This window comes from Helianthus annuus, chromosome 13 (assembly GCF_002127325.2).
Source record: "Helianthus annuus cultivar XRQ/B chromosome 13, HanXRQr2.0-SUNRISE, whole genome shotgun sequence".
NCBI lineage: Eukaryota > Viridiplantae > Streptophyta > Magnoliopsida > Asterales > Asteraceae > Helianthus > Helianthus annuus.
Genome location: NC_035445.2, coordinates 66153717 through 66169850, shown reverse-complemented (window position 1 = coordinate 66169850; position 16134 = coordinate 66153717). Strand labels below are relative to the sequence as shown.

The following is a 16134-nucleotide window of genomic DNA, read 5'->3' as shown; positions in this document are numbered from 1 at the left end:
TTTGGTTATAGTCATTGACTTATTCTACATGTAATGGTAGGTGATGGTGGAGGTTGTAGAATAAGGCGGGTCATCGGAATGGGATGGTGGTTTGTAGGTTTTCCGGCGGTGCAGTTGTGTTCTTTAGGAGTTGGTGTAGTGGCTCATGATGGTGAGTTCACAGTGGTTATTTTTCGGTGGCCTACTACCATTCGATTTAAAAAGACAAGCCTGGCTAGTCTTATGTTAAAAGAAAAACAATATGGATTTAATTACAAAAGGAACATGGCACACTGGCTAGCAGCTACTTTTTAAAAAATAATGTCACAGGTTCGAAACCTATGATCAACGATTTTTTTATTAGATTATGTGTACTGTTAGACAGGGGCAATTTGGTCATTTCACCAAAACTTAACAGAATAAATAGATGGAGTAGTTACGAAAGTGAAACCACATGGACTGGTTTTGCAACTTTTAAACAAAAGTAGTGATTTGTAACAAACCACAGGAACGAAAAACGTGATTAACTCTTTATCTAAAATTGAAGAACCTTTTGTAATTTGTTGTTCAGATCTGTTACCATTTAATAAAATCGTGTTTTTATAATGTTTCAATTTAATAAATGTTTTTTGAAACAAAATTTAGGGGCTATTTGTTTACCTCTTACTGGTTCAAACCTCTTACTGGTTCAGCACTTAATGATTCAGACTGTTTGTTTCACGAGCAGATATCTGAATGGTTCAGACATTTGCCTCTGAATGGTTAAGCATTATACAGAGTCTGAATGATTAATACCTCTAATCTGAATTGGTCAAGCATTTATCTCTGAACGGTTAAGCATTATACAGGCTCTTAATGGTTTAGATTTCTTTCTGGTTCAGCACATAATGGTTCAGACTTTTTACTGATTCAACACTTAACCATTCAAATGTTGCCAAACAACCTTAAATGAATATGTAAGATGAAGTAGAAAAAACTATTGTTGGAGAAGTTAAGTTAGAAGTAGAAAAAACTGTTGTTGGAGAAGTTAAGTTAGGCAATGAAGCATACGTGGCAAGTGTGATGTAGGGTATACCATTTTTGGTAAACTGAGAAATGGCCGACAATTACATGGTGGATGCTTATGTGGATACAAGTGTAATTATGAACTTTAAAGATTTAAAATGTAGATTTTTATTATATACATTATTTTAATATTAAAATTACATCATCGAATCTTCAAAGTAAAACCTAAGGATAAGTGTGATCTTGGCTTTTAATAACTTTAAATTTTCTTCTAAACTACCATCCTTTTCGCCAACTTTCAATCAAATATTTGGTTTTATATTATTTATTTATTTCGTTATCATTGTTATTATTGTAATCGTTATGTTTTGATCTGAAAGTTTTCTAAACGAGACTTTCCTTAGTGGAAGGTTGAAAATATCTACATCACAATTCACAAGATTGATCAAATTAAAACTTATTTAATTTTTTTAATCTTTGAAGTAATCAACAATAGGGAAAATGAAAAAAAAAATGTTAAGTGTAGAAAAAGTCAATGGCATGGAAATCGAAAGAAAAATATACTGAAATTGTTTGCTGTTTTTAATAGCGTAAAAAAGATTACAAAACAACCCACCTACCGTTCTAACATACATCCATGTGGGGAACAAATCAGCCAATGGGATGGGATTTTTGTTTTTATGCACTATTTTGAGTAAATTACATAATTTGTCTTTGTAGTATGTCAAAAAAGATATAATAGTCACTTTACAGATTTGTGAACACACACATTTCTCTAGTGATTGTTGATAAGTTGGTTTGCATGTTAGTTTAATGACAATAATCCGAACAACACATGAGATAGTCCGAACAACATACATTTCTCTGTCACGACTAACCAACCTCTCTACTTTACCCAAATGAGAACCCATATGACATTAGTCCAAACAACATACACAATGGGTCTAACTCCTCAACCTTACGAACTACATCCCTGGGTGGCCATGTAGAAGCTACCTTTACATAATCATGGGTCCTTTATGTAACCAAACCCTAAACCAAAGGTTCTTCTCTATATGAAACCATGTGGATTTGATGATACTTGTTTCCTAATCATGTGTTTTATTTGGTAAGTTTATCTACTGTTTCAGGCAGACCCCTTGAGCATGGTTTATATAACTATCCAAGACTCTTGTTGTACAGATACTTTGGGAGCAAACGTAAATCCATGATTATTTATCAACTCCATTGTAGCACTTTGTGTATATATATGTAGTGGTGAATGCATACACAAAAAAGTAGTTGTTAATCTAGTCACTTCTTTGGAAGCATTATTGAATTCAAATATGATTGTACTAGTTGTCCATTTTTTTATTTTTTTATTTATTTTTGAAAGGCATACTAGTTGTCCAAATGACCACCCCTCCAACGTTAAACTTAATTACACCATAATTAGGTGTTAGTATAATATTGTTGGTGACTCATATTGAAGGAAACATTCACGGATCTTCAACAAAAATAGACTATTAAAATTTGTTGATGTATTCATTGAAGTTACTTGGTTTCAAGTGCTTCTTTGTAAACGCGTTATTTAACCGAACTAGTCTCTAGCTTTTTGGTGTGATAATATAATATTCGACCACTCATACCAACCAATCTTAGCCATTTTACTCACGAGGAGCTCAAGTATTTGTTTTTTAATGCCTAGATGAAAACTTGCAAGCAGGTTGCACACCATGGATTGATCTCACTGTCACAGAAGCACGTAAGTAGAAGTTCTCCTCTCATCCATTTGTGCACCCAAAATACATTGGCGGTATTTGAAGTAAACATTGCTTTTGACAGGCATAGACAAAACAAAAGGATATAAAATTCATCTAAGGTGTCATAATTGGAGTCCTATATACTATTGGATTGACCCACCTCTCTATCAATCTAGCCTTTCATGATTTTATGAAACATGTTTAGGTTGACTTCTATTCATACGTGTATAAGTTGTGAAAGGAGAACTTCGTGTTCCAGTTGTTTCTAATCATTATCAGATTGTAAATGTCCTCACCAAAGCTTCTGCCTATTTCACATTCCTCTTTCTACGGTCCGAGCTCTAGGTTTCTCTTAAGTTTAGCTTGATGTATGTATTATACAATCTTAAATTATGAACTATGATTAACAACTAACATACAAGGCACTCACTTATAATTTTTTTAACGGCTTAAATCACATTAAATCTGTTTTTGGCGGAGCTCGAACTCTTGACCTCAAGGGGAGCAACACCTTAACTCCAATGACTTTGCCAATTGGATCCAACCCCCACCCTACTCACTTATAAGACTATGTGTTGTCGGTTAAGTGAATTTTCCATTAACTAAGAAAAAGTGCAGCCACGTCATCGCCAACTCAGTATAGTGCCATTAACTAATTTTTTTGTTAACCGGGCGTTATGGGTTAACTAAGTCGCAATCATTTAACAATCATTATTCAATAATTATTTTTATTTATTTTAAGATCAATAATAAAATACATTTAAAAACATAAAAACTACAATATTACAAAATTTAGTTTTTATAAAAGATTCAAATTAGATATTTAAATTTTATAAAATTTTAAAGTTTTGAACTAATTTCACAAATACCACAAACTACAAGGGCCACACTAGTCATTATTAAAACTTGAAATGTTAAATGTTTTAAAGTGTAAACCGTAACATCCCATACATTTTCATTGAATTATAAAGCGACACGTGCCCAAACTCTTCGTATGGTGATTCTGATTTGTGGAAGGAGAGAGACAAAAATCATCAAAAGGGGAAAGAAACAAAGTCGAAGGATTAAAGTTGCAAAAAAATCCAAAACATCCATTCTTTGAGGTCCCATACGGACCGTAAGGGGATTTAAATGTTTGGGCGCCTAGAGTCCTTACGAACCGTATGAGCATAATGCTTACGGTCGCAAGGACCTTCAATCTGTAAGGCAGTGGAGACCCCTTACGGACCGTAAGGCTCACCTCTTACGGTCCTTAAGAGGTGCGCTGACAGCAGGCTCATGCTGGCAACCTCCTAACCTGCTTTCTTGCCACATATCCGTGAATATTGCCACTCTTCTTCTCTTATGGACACCTAATATGACACTCATCCTCCTCCTAAAGCTTCAGGGTACACTTGTCATGATTTAGGTGTTCTTATATTAGTATAAACTAGTGCAATCAGCCCCGGCGCGTTGCGCCTGTGGATTCCCAGTGCTACGCAGCAGAAATTTGGCCAGCATCCGTTCATTTAGTTGGTTATCGTACCACCACTCGATATCAACACATGATATTTATATCGATCGAAAACAATTGTTCGAAAGAAATCAATTCGATTAAGTTGTATGTATATTCCACTATAACAAAATTAAATGAAGTAAGAAGGCATTCTATCCCAAAAAGAAGGTACGCAGCCTTCGGTATGGTGTCAAAAGTGCTGGATTCCCAAAAGGGATTCTCATTTGCTTGTTTTTTATTGAGTCAATGTAATCCCATTTGACCTGCACATAAAAAACATCCGTTAAAATACAAGTTAGGGGGATCATCAAGTATTTGCTGTATAATCCTATAAAAGTCCTCACATATCATCTTCAAGTTATTAAACCAGGGACGGTGATTAAACCAGGGACGGTGCCGGTCACCCCTACACTTTATGAGATTTAAAGAAACTGGTCACCGTCGTGGCTCTGCCACCAGGGGCGGCCCGGCTTCTACCAGCCCTCACTCTCTCTGCCAGCCATGGTGACGGAGCTTCTCCCATCTCTCTCTCTAGATTAAAGCATGCAGTTGGAAGTTTGGATCTATCTTCAGTAACCTGCAAGGTAAAAAAAAATGCAAATCAGCTCTTTAATTGTTGCAATCAGCTCTTTAAAATGATCACATCTATTTTTTAACTTAACATTCAAGTTAAAACTGAATGAATAAAGAAACCTAACAAATAAAAAACATGATTTCATCTAGCGGGAGTTCGATTCGGTTCATTGTGATTTGTGGTGGTACAAGCACTTGTAAAATTTAAAACAAAACTATTGTACAAATCTATTTAATTAAATCGTTACAAATACATAACTTATAAATTGTTACAAATAGAATAACTTTTATACATGTGATGTGATGCTGCGACACATGTTTACAAAAAAATACCAAATACGATGAGATCGTGACAAATGGGATAGGCAGGTCGTTTGAGACTCAGAAGTCAAAACTCGTTACGGCTGCAAGAGATTACCCATATGTTATTATACCATAATGAGAAACCAAGTTCACATTGACATCGTGGTTGCCATGCCAAATATAGATCCAAATCATGAAATAATACTCATGGATTTTAATTTAGCCTGACCTGTCAAGTTTTCGCCACATAAAGAAGTCCATTTTGACCCAATTTGGTTAACCCATTCAATCTTTTTATTCAAAATATGTGAACTTTTTTGACAGCAAATTTTTCAGGCATACCCGGCCTTACCGGCCCGTATTCCCTTCACAAAAGCCACCCATTTTTATATCATTTTACTAAAATACAAAAAGACTTTTTTGGCCAATAAGTGGGACAACTTACACCAGCCAATAATTAGGACAACTTACACCAGCCTGTTTTCCCTATATTATATCAAAAGGTCACCCATTTTGTACCAAACTCATTCCACCCAATGCGTATAGCCCAATTTTCAACCTCTAGTTCTCAACATGTGACAAAACATACCTGGGTGGTGTCGGCAACACCCACATTGTTGATTCTGAAAGAGTGGACAGCCCAGTCCAAGTAGAATGCATGCTCAGCCTTCCTAAGTGGCAATCCTTCACTTCAAAGCAGCCTCATCAATTAATTTGGGTCACCGTGATTCCAACTTTTCAATTATTGTGTCACCTATTAGAGCCAATGACACATGGAATCAACCGATAAAAAAATAGGTACAAAATTTACTTCAAGTCAAATCTATCCAGTCCGAACTGCATAAACATAGGACCCGCCCTGTTGACTGTGATCTGGAATCCTAGATTTGCTTACAGTTTTAAACCAACAGATACAGCTCAAAAAAAACATTTATTAGTTCTCTGTGTTACTACCCTATATAGTAAATAAAAAAGAAAACACAATCAAACAATCTGAATAAACTGTAAGGTTTGTAATAGATTCGCATGATGTAATACAGTAGAATTCCAAAACCTAATTAAATAATTCAGATTAACAATGTGAACAACTTAACTAACAAACGTCCTTTACGACTTAAGAGATTAAAACTGATTAATTTCTCTCTCTAAAACACTTACCATATCGTAAATGAATTCAGAACTATTTAAACATACATTAGAGATTGAAACTATATACCTAGTTGTTAAAAACACATTAAATGAAAATAAACATCTAGTGAAAACACCTCTTTCAGCCACGTGTGATATTTTTCTCTGATATCCGTCCTTTTCCATGCACGCAAGTCGAATGTATTCATCCCATAATCCCAAGTACATTCTTCTGGATCAATATTGTTAGATATCTAAGGGTGAGAAACGTTGAAATAGGTTCTGAACCGCTTAGACATCACCTACGTGTCATCACCTATGTAGGTTTCAACTACTCCGTTGACCTTTCCACCAAGGTGAACTTCCCAAAGTTTCGACGTTTCCTTTTCAACCTCCTCATTCTCTTCTTCGTCCACTTCAAAACCAAAATGCAGAATTAATAAACATTAAATCAGCAAAAAAAAAATTTGTTTGAAGATAGTGAATTTGAAAAGTGAATCTTGATAAGTGTTACAGGATTGACCAATAACCCACCTCACTAATGTGCGTCGTGCTAAACCGAATCATTCTTGGTGTGACAACATGTACGTTATACAATACAACTCATAACACAATCGTGCTAAACCGAATCATTACATTACAACTCATAACCCGAACCACTTATCAAAATCTCATTTAATAAAAATCTCGTTTAAATAATAAAAACGTCATGTTTTTTAAGAAAATATGTAATTTAAAACAAAATCTCATTTTTAAAGGTTGCGCGCGATGCGGCGGCTCAAACTCCGCATGTTGCAGCGCCTCAAACTTATTTAACACATCGATGTAGCTTGCGTAATAACGTCGCTTACATTAATGTGCATGTGTATTATATAGCAAGGTATGGAAAATAAGCACATATTTACAAACAATTACTTTTATAATCATCAATGACCAAACCAAAACGTTCAATGATGTACGTACAACGACAAACATAATCTCCATGGGGGTTAAGATTAACTAAAAGATCATATAGGGATCAATGAATGGCAAACCGGTCATATTTAACCAGTCCACAAGAAGTAAAAATGGAAACCCAAGCAGGTTTCGATGATTGAATTTACCTATACGGCGGTGTGGGCAATCAGGTGTTGAAGACGTGTTAGCAAAGGACCATTCTGTTAAGCTTTATTTTTACATTTTGTGTAGGAGTCAACCCATAAATCAAATTCACCTAACCAGCCCCCAATTCCAGCGGTGTCCTACTCCTCGTCACTATTTCTACACATTTAGACTTGATTATATAACCAAAATTCACATATGTGGCTAGAAGTAGTTCGTGGCTTACCATATATGTAGAGTCCACCTGGAGAGTTGCCGATTCACTTGAAGAACTCCCGTACAGGCTTTAATCTGCTAACCGGATCATCAACTGATTCTCCTTGTCGGCACTGATCCCTAGAACCCTAGCCGTACCATCTATGGAACACTTTGTTCACGTAATCAGAATATATGATCCTTAGAAGACTCATTTGAACCGATATAACAAAGAATGAAGCATGAAAATGGGTTCGGACCTTACCGGAATCTGTTCTCGTTTGGTCGGAATGCTAACCATCGTCAAGGCCGTCGTCTACACAACCCCTCTCTCTCTCTCTAAAACGCTCAGCCATCATACCGTTAGTCGGGGTCGCTGACGCACCGGAATCGGGTGGTGCCGCCAAAGGTGGCGGTGGTCAGCCACCACTCCATCATGATTCTGCCTCCCAAACTCTGTTTCTATCTGCAGAAAGCTGTATATATCTCTCTCACCCTTCTTTCTAGGGTTTGTATGCGAAAAAATGAAGGGTAGATAGGTGGTTTTGGGTTTTAAGCGGGGGTGTGCGGTTTTGTAAAAACCGCCTGTCATCTAGGAAGACAGGTGTTATAAACCTAAAAGATGAAGCAGGTTGGCAGGTAGGTGACTAACCTTTCTGCCACTGTTCATTTCGTTTCTCTATTAACATATAGTAATAGATGGTCAATGTGACCATTTTAATCATACGTTCACTTTCACTCTAAAACACTCTCTTGGTGCTTTGGAGATCAGGAGCATCTCTCTGGTGTTATCAGTCGTCATTAAGTCTAGTAAGTCCTTCCCCTTTGGTAAATTTTGATTATTTAGCTAGTATTCAACTGAAAGTCAAACAATTTGACTTTCAGTTTTGACCACTATGGTCAACTCAAAGTTCGAATCGAACTTTCCTACGTGATCATAATAATGAAGGTATGAATCCTCTACGATCATACCATCCGACAATCTCGTTAAGTAGGCGAAATGACGAGTCAAGGATGTTATATATAAAAGTCAAAACTCAAAAGTATGCATTTTGTGATAAGTGAACTTCTAAGTATCTAAGCTACATGTTTTGACATTTTAATAGTTTTTATAAACTTATAAAACTTATTTTGACATTTCTAACTCGTTGTACTCAGTTTAGCACTCATTCTTATATCGAAATCGAGCAGTTTGGCTTTTGCTTTAATTTTCGATTTTGACCCGTTTGGTCTACTTTCACTACAAGAAAACTGGGTTTTTAGTACGCGCAAAAGCGTCCTAAAATGCTATTTTATAGAACCTTTCATTTAATAGGACCAACGGTAAAAGCGTTTCATGTAAAGGGGTCGTAATAAGTCTCAGAACTAAAAAAGCGTCCTAACATCTCAAATAAGATTATGAAACCAATTTTATGGTCGTGTAATATGTCTTTGAACAACCAAAATAGTGTCCTAATAAAAACATATTACGACACTTTTACAATGTTCTAACATGTGCTTAAATACTTTTAATCTTTTAATACACTTACAAGCGTCCTTAGAAATTAATTGATAGGACCCTTATGATGTAACATTATAGCTAATTTAGTACCAAGAAAAAGGTCCTAATATACCAAATAAGATTATAAAACCAATTTTATAAACAGACAATCAACATATAACATCCTAATAGTTATTGTACAACATCAACTAATGAAAGAAATAAAACTTCATTATATTTCAAATAAGCATGTTCATAACAAAAACACTAACCATAAATAAGTTATAACATTATCTAACATAAAGTCTTAACATTTAGCAAAGAAATTAAAAGCAATTAAAGAAATAAGAAGCATAAAATCTTGAGTCATCATGCGTCCTCAATACTCATGGACTACCTACAAATAAACCATCCATGTATAAGCATTAAGTTCCATGATATTAAAATTATTTGTATCACAAGTTTAACAAATACATACCGAGATGAATGGATAAGGTCATGCGATGGATGCACCAATACAATCTTGAATTGTAGAAAATAAATCGTATGGTCTTACCAAGTTTTCATCTTTTTTATTGGTACTTGAACGTTTACCTCACACCATTCTGGTCCAATCTCTGTACCACCAACTAGATCATTTGGGTCCAAGCTCTGGACCCTTCCTCTTGCTAGAGTCTTGGTAGAGTTTAGAATGGTTTTGAGGAAAACTTTATCTCCAACCTAGATTTTAGTTTTCAACAAATATTTATTAAACTCTAGTCATAATAGTGCAAAATGAACTAACTACTATCCGTATTTGATATTAGTACCTTTTTAGAGATTTTTGTAGTAGTTTCTTGATAATCTTGCTCAACATCAACATTAAAACCAGGCATATACTCTACATCAATATCTTTCTCGCTGATATCCATTGATTTCTTTTTCTTTTTCTTTCTTTTTCTATAGAATTTGCTAAATCACTGCAAACACCTAGCGTTTAGGTTTCTTTAATATTATTTGCAACCATCAGAATGTAAATCAACTCTAAGAATACATGTATCGATAATATTGGAACAATTAATGACATTTGCTTTTATAGTATACGATCGATCTAAAACATCTGTTGATAGACTTTGTGGTTTGGGTCCGGTTAATATTTTGAGTAACACCGATAGGGCAGAATTCCAATAGTTCAAATAAATCAATTGTTATGTGCTTAAATTTACATAAATCCAACGGTCAAGTCTAAGAAAACCCCTAATCAAAATCTCGTAAAACCCTCCATTTTCTCCATCAAAGAGAGAAGCAAGAATGGTGCTCTCAAACGAAAGCTATGACGAGCTCCGTAAGCGAAGGATGGAGGAGAACAAGAGGAGGATGGAAGAGCTTCATCATCATCAGCTCACTCAAGCTCTTAAACCTGCTAAACTGTTTGGCTAAATAGGTCGGGTTCGAGTCAACCCGGTTGGGTTGACGGGTTGACCCGTTTAACCCATTTATATTATATTTTATTTTTGACAATATATTTATGTCATAAATTTATTTGAATGTGTATTTAATGCATTTTTATAACTTAAAAAGAAGAGATTGACATAAAGTTTTATATTTAAAAAGCATTTTTACTATAAACATTTGTGTATTTTTAATAAAATTTTAATCTTAATATATTAATTTGCGGAAAAAATAAAAAATTTGAAAATTCGGGTTGTACGGGTCATGTTCGGGTCAACCAACTAATATTCGGGTCGTGTTCGAGTTCATATATATGACAAGGTTTTCGGGTTCGGGTCAAGTTCGGGTTCATCTAAAATTTTCGGGTTCGGGTCGGATTAAACCCGCCAACCTGCGAACCTAACCCGTTTAGCACCCATAGGTGTAACTCCCATCATGGTGCAGTTATGGGCAACAATTATACCACAGATCACTTCAAACACCACTCATTTGGATAATTGTAAAAGAATTTCCAACATTTGTTATTCATGTTTGATGTTTGTACTAATAGTTACATTAGGGCAATGAGAAGAAAACTTACCTTTACTGTTGCATAAAGTAATCTATGAGCCATAGAATCCATGTCATCTTCCTCTATTACTATTGCCTACAAGTGCATAAACACGAGAATTATGGCATTTAAGTTTACCAATGGTTCACGAAATAATACAAAGTAGTAGCATATCCAAGACTTGCTCATGTTACCTATATTATAACAATTATTAATCATATGATTTTGTTTATTTTAACATCAAGTTATGACTTTAAAACATCTGAACCTTTAAAACAAATATATAATTTGACACAAAACAAGACTAATCCTTAACGATTCTTTTAAAATGTTCATCCAAGTTAAAATTTTGAAGAAATACACTTTGGTTACCATATTCAAAAGATTCCAATGACAGCACTTCAACTGAATATTGGCCAAAGATTCACATATACTAATTCACAACCCACCTTAGCATCTTGCGGCTCAACCTGCATATGCAAAAGTTAAGATTAGGTTTAACAGGGATAGCTAAAAGAAAGTATTGAAATAAAATAAAAGGGTTTTACCTGCACCAGCAAATACAATGCAAAAGTTAAGACAAGTAAGTAGCCTCAAAGAAATCAGATGTGTTGTCAAGCAGATGTGTTGTCAAGCTCTGGTCTTGGATAGTCGACAGAGAGTACCTATTTGACCTAGATTATTAGAGTTCAGAGCAATTAATTAGCTTATAGAAAAGTAATAATGAAATTAGCTTGATAGGGTAGACAATCTTATTGGTTCTCGGTCAGAAAGCCAAGAATTGCAATCGATGACCGTGTCTAAACAACAATACATCTGAGGTATAATCTCTTGAAATACTCATTATTTCACTTGCCTATACACCTGTTATTGTTGACAACGAAAATCATATATGCTAATTAATCCACTTTGTTATTGCGATTATCAGCCACACCAGCTGCAACAACGCACAACAAAAACAACATTTTTTAGTTAATCTTGTAGCTTTTTATATTTAAAATGTTATGAATTACCTCGAGATAGTAGGTAAACGGGCAACAAGCTGCACCGCTACCAAACATATATCAGCCAAACAACAACGTTGTAATTGTTCTTAACACCAAATAGCTTTCACAGATGCGGTGATAATGAATCTTAAACACATTTTGACCTTCGTTCAATAGCAATGGAGAGTCATCCATCACCTTCACCAACACATAACAAACAAAAATTTTTACAAAAAATCGTACCTGTTGTGGCAAATTTTGCAGCCCAGGCTAGGGCTAGGTTTTCCGTATCCTTTTTCTAGTGAAACAAAAAATTGATTGTAAACATAATTAAGAAAGCTACACAACATGCAATATCAAATGATACGATCTAACTCTCGTAGACAACGAAATTCATTCCAAAACCCTAACCTGTTTCATATGGTTTAGCCAACACAGAATCAACCAGTCATTGGTGACGTGGTGCAATTGGGCAAAGAAGTCAATGATACATACCACGACGAAGTAGAGACGACTGTACCTCAGAAGTTCTTAAGCGCAAATGCAAATGAGAGACAAAATCGATAAAGGGTTGTAGTGAGGGAAATTGATTTGGGAGGGGGAGAGATGTTAAATTGTGCTGAAAAGTGAAAACGTAGGTGGGATTACTAATAAATTGAGAGGGAAATAAATTTTTAGTGAAAATTTATAAAAGGCTTCTAGGAGGGAAATAAAATTTTAGTGAAATTTTATTAAAGGCTTCGAGGGAAAAAAATTAGTGAAACCAATATTGGGATTTAATAGATTTATAATATAATTTTATAAAAGTGAAATCAAGGTTTGAGATTAATAGATTTATAATTTAATAAAAGGCTTTAAGGAAGGAAAATAACAGGCTTCAAGGAGGCAGGAGGCAAAGAAGGAAGAAAATTGTAGCGAATAAGCGTCATATAAAACTAATGTTTTATGACTTAAATATCAAGTGTCCTATTACGGTGTATTATAATAACACCACAATGATTAAGCGTCCTATAAAGTATGAAGTTATAAGACCCAAGTGTCAAGTGTCCTATTAAGTTATGTTATAATAGGACCCCAGATGATCAAGTGTCCTAATACAGTACCACATAATGAGACACTAACAATTAAATGTCTTATAAAGCACTTTATTAGGATCTACATTTTAAGTGTCCTATTAAATTATATGATAATAGGATCCCAAAAAATCATCCATCCTATAAAATAGTTTTTTAGGACACCGGTTTATTAGAGTATGTTATAAAAGGACCACAAAAGTTCATTAGTCCTATTAAATAGTTTTTTAGGGCCCTCTTTTACAAGCGTCCCACAGAAAAGGTCCTAAAAAGCCATTTTTGTTGTAGTGTTTAGAACCCAATCAAGGCATGTTATGTGACTATAATATTATAGGAAATAACCCTCTGAGGTTATACCTTATGGTCATATTATGGTCATATCATTTGAAGGGTTAATTGACGAGTTAACATACACTTTTAAAAATGTCAAAAATGCCCTTACGGCATAAAAATGATTTGAAAACCTAAGAGGTATATAATTTGACCTCTAAATTGATCATACAATATTTTAAAATGTGTTTTGACATAACGGACTTGTCATAGACTTATTCGACCACCCGATGCCGTATTTGTGCACATGACTAATTAAAATATTATAGAATATATAAACTAGTCGAATTGGGTTAAAACCTTTCAAAATCACTCCAAATCAGAATGTTTGGTTAAATAACTCATATCCAACGAGGCTTCGCACTCAAAAGAGTATAAACCACATTCTATCCGGTTAACATTTAATCTAGCGAAACCAAATAAAACTCTAAGAACTAGTCAAGTCATAGAACTTACTAAATGACTCGTGAACATTAACTAATTGTTATTTGCTAAGGAAAGATAAATATTCTTAGCCTGTTTTATTTCAAAACTTGGGATATGGCATTAGCCACTTGGAGTGGTATTATATAAATGGGCAAATGCTTTCACAAATATAAGAACCCGGTTAATTCATTTTCCTTGAATAACATTAAAAACTTGAGGGTTAATGGTACCATGTCCAGACGTCCCGAATCATCAATTAGGAATGGACATATAAAATATGCGAAGGATAGTGGGCATACACCCGGAAGACGTTATATTAAAGATGGTGTGTACCATGATCACATATCGGCGTAGATTTATGGTACCCAACTGTATTGACAAGCATGTAAAACTTGTGACACGAAATCTACCCCAAAAAATACTAAATGATCACCTACGGGTTATCATAATATATATATATATATATATGTTTAGGGCCAGGATCATTTCAGAACCATAAATATTTAAAGAACTCGCAGAACTCCTAATAAACAATCTTTTTATTTATATATTTTTATGTTTAGGATAATTTTATCATTTATTATGTGTATTTTTACGATTACATACATGTTAAGAGTAATTTTATCATTTTTTATATGTAATTTTATAATTACACATATGTAAACTAGTTTTTTTACATACATGTAATTAGTTATGACACATATATATAATTTTGGCAATTAAACATATCTAAACTACTTTTAACATGTATCTAATCAAAGAAATACATATAATAGATGATAAAAAGATCCTAAAGACAAAAACTTATATATAAAATGATTGTTTATTAGGAGTTCTGAAAGTTCTGTAGTTATTTAGAGTTCTGAAATGAACTCCACCCTATTTATATATATATATATATATATATATATATATCAAATGATTTATAAAATAATTTTTAAAAATGAGTCGGTTGATTGTATTTGGCAATGAAAACTGACGTATTTCAAAAGATTAAATCGAAGGTAACGAATCTCAAAATATAGGCTGGAACGGTTCGGTCAAAGAAAAGGCTTTAATATTTGTGACTCCACTGTTTAAAGGCCTTTGATGTCATAAGCTCATTTTATTTCCGATCCTACATTGTGAGACTTATATCGAACATCTTATTATAAAATTTATTTAATAAATTTGAAGCCTTTATTTTTATTACTTTATCATTTTATCTTCCACTATATATTGTGAAACTCTTATCAATCTTCACATATAAACCCATCTATCGGGCCCACCAGAAATCAAGGTGTGACATAAACAATTTTTAACTAAACACTAAATTTCAGGGACTAATTAAGCAATTTTATAATGCGCATGTCAACGTTTCTTTTTTTGTTCAAAACATGTTAACATGTTGATGAGTTGGGTTGTTGGCTGGATGCGTTAACCGTTAATGGCTCGGTGTATCGCCCATTAACGATCCTACGTGGCTGGTTAACAAGGAACTCTGAATACATAACTCATAATCTAATTGATGAAGCTAATTAAATTTTGCTTCTAGCTCTTTTCCATAAAAATACATTTGACTTCTGAGTGAATTTCTAAAGGTTAGAACCGATAATCTAAAAGTACATAGGTTACCTATATTTTTCTACATATTTGTTAAGAGAAATCACAACTAATTTTGCCATTTCTAGGACGCTATTATTATTTTTTAAATTATGTAAGACACAAATAAACCACTATAGCCATGAAGTATTTGGTCATATACTACTTTCGTCATCTTGAAAATGTAAGGCATGTTTTCAAAGGAATTCGGAAAAATCACATGAAAGATAAGGGCATGTTTTGTAATTTCAAAGGAATTCGGAAAAAAAAAATCATAGAAAATGTAAATCACACTATTTTTCAGGCTTTTCTTGGTAAGAGAGGTATAATTAGTTCCTAAAAATAATATATTATCACTTTATATTTATAGTGGAAGGTTAATGTACAATATTTCTTAATGTGTAATGTGTGATTGTATGATATGAAATTACGCATGTTATAAAACTCAATACCCTAATCACGCATGCACAAAACCATAATCACACATGAAAAAAAAATCATAACAATGCGTAATTATGGTTTTTTTCATGCGTGATTAGGATTTTGAGATTTATCACATGCGTAATTTCATATCGTACCATCGTATGTTAAGCAATATTATATTTTATAAGTCTGCACTAATTATTTTTTTACTCTCTGTTAATATGGGCTATGCATGGTTTTCTAAGAAACGACCCGTGTTTGCACACGAGTCTTATCGCTAGTACTATATAATAAAAGAAACCATTTATAGGACACATGTCATTTATTGGAGCT

General features: G+C 33.9%; 2 long non-coding RNA genes across 11 annotated transcripts; both read right to left on the bottom strand.

The window, feature by feature from the left end:
- Positions 1-4261: 4261 nt before the first annotated feature.
- LOC110898004 lies at positions 4262-8195 on the bottom strand. Of its 5 annotated transcripts, XR_002569191.2 has the most exons (7): positions 7787-8195; positions 7553-7693; positions 7329-7485; positions 6363-6640; positions 5687-5851; positions 4566-4798; positions 4262-4484 (listed from the first exon to the last, which is right to left on the bottom strand). It is a non-coding gene; the product is annotated as an uncharacterized LOC110898004 (long non-coding RNA). The 5 variants fall into 5 exon arrangements; XR_002569190.2 differs by lacking the exon at positions 7329-7485 and having other exon boundaries at positions 7553-7683; positions 7782-8195; XR_002569189.2 differs by lacking the exon at positions 7329-7485.
- Positions 8196-9202: 1007 nt separating this feature from the next.
- On the bottom strand, positions 9203-12607 carry LOC110898003. Of its 6 annotated transcripts, none has more exons than XR_002569184.2 (9): positions 12380-12607; positions 11996-12266; positions 11847-11919; positions 11531-11656; positions 11355-11452; positions 11013-11078; positions 9811-9960; positions 9480-9721; positions 9203-9398 (listed from the first exon to the last, which is right to left on the bottom strand). It is a non-coding gene; the product is annotated as an uncharacterized LOC110898003 (long non-coding RNA). The 6 variants fall into 6 exon arrangements; XR_004877158.1 differs by having other exon boundaries at positions 11531-11919; positions 11996-12132; positions 12212-12266; XR_004877159.1 differs by having other exon boundaries at positions 9811-9970; positions 11531-11919.
- Positions 12608-16134: the final 3527 nt, after the last annotated feature.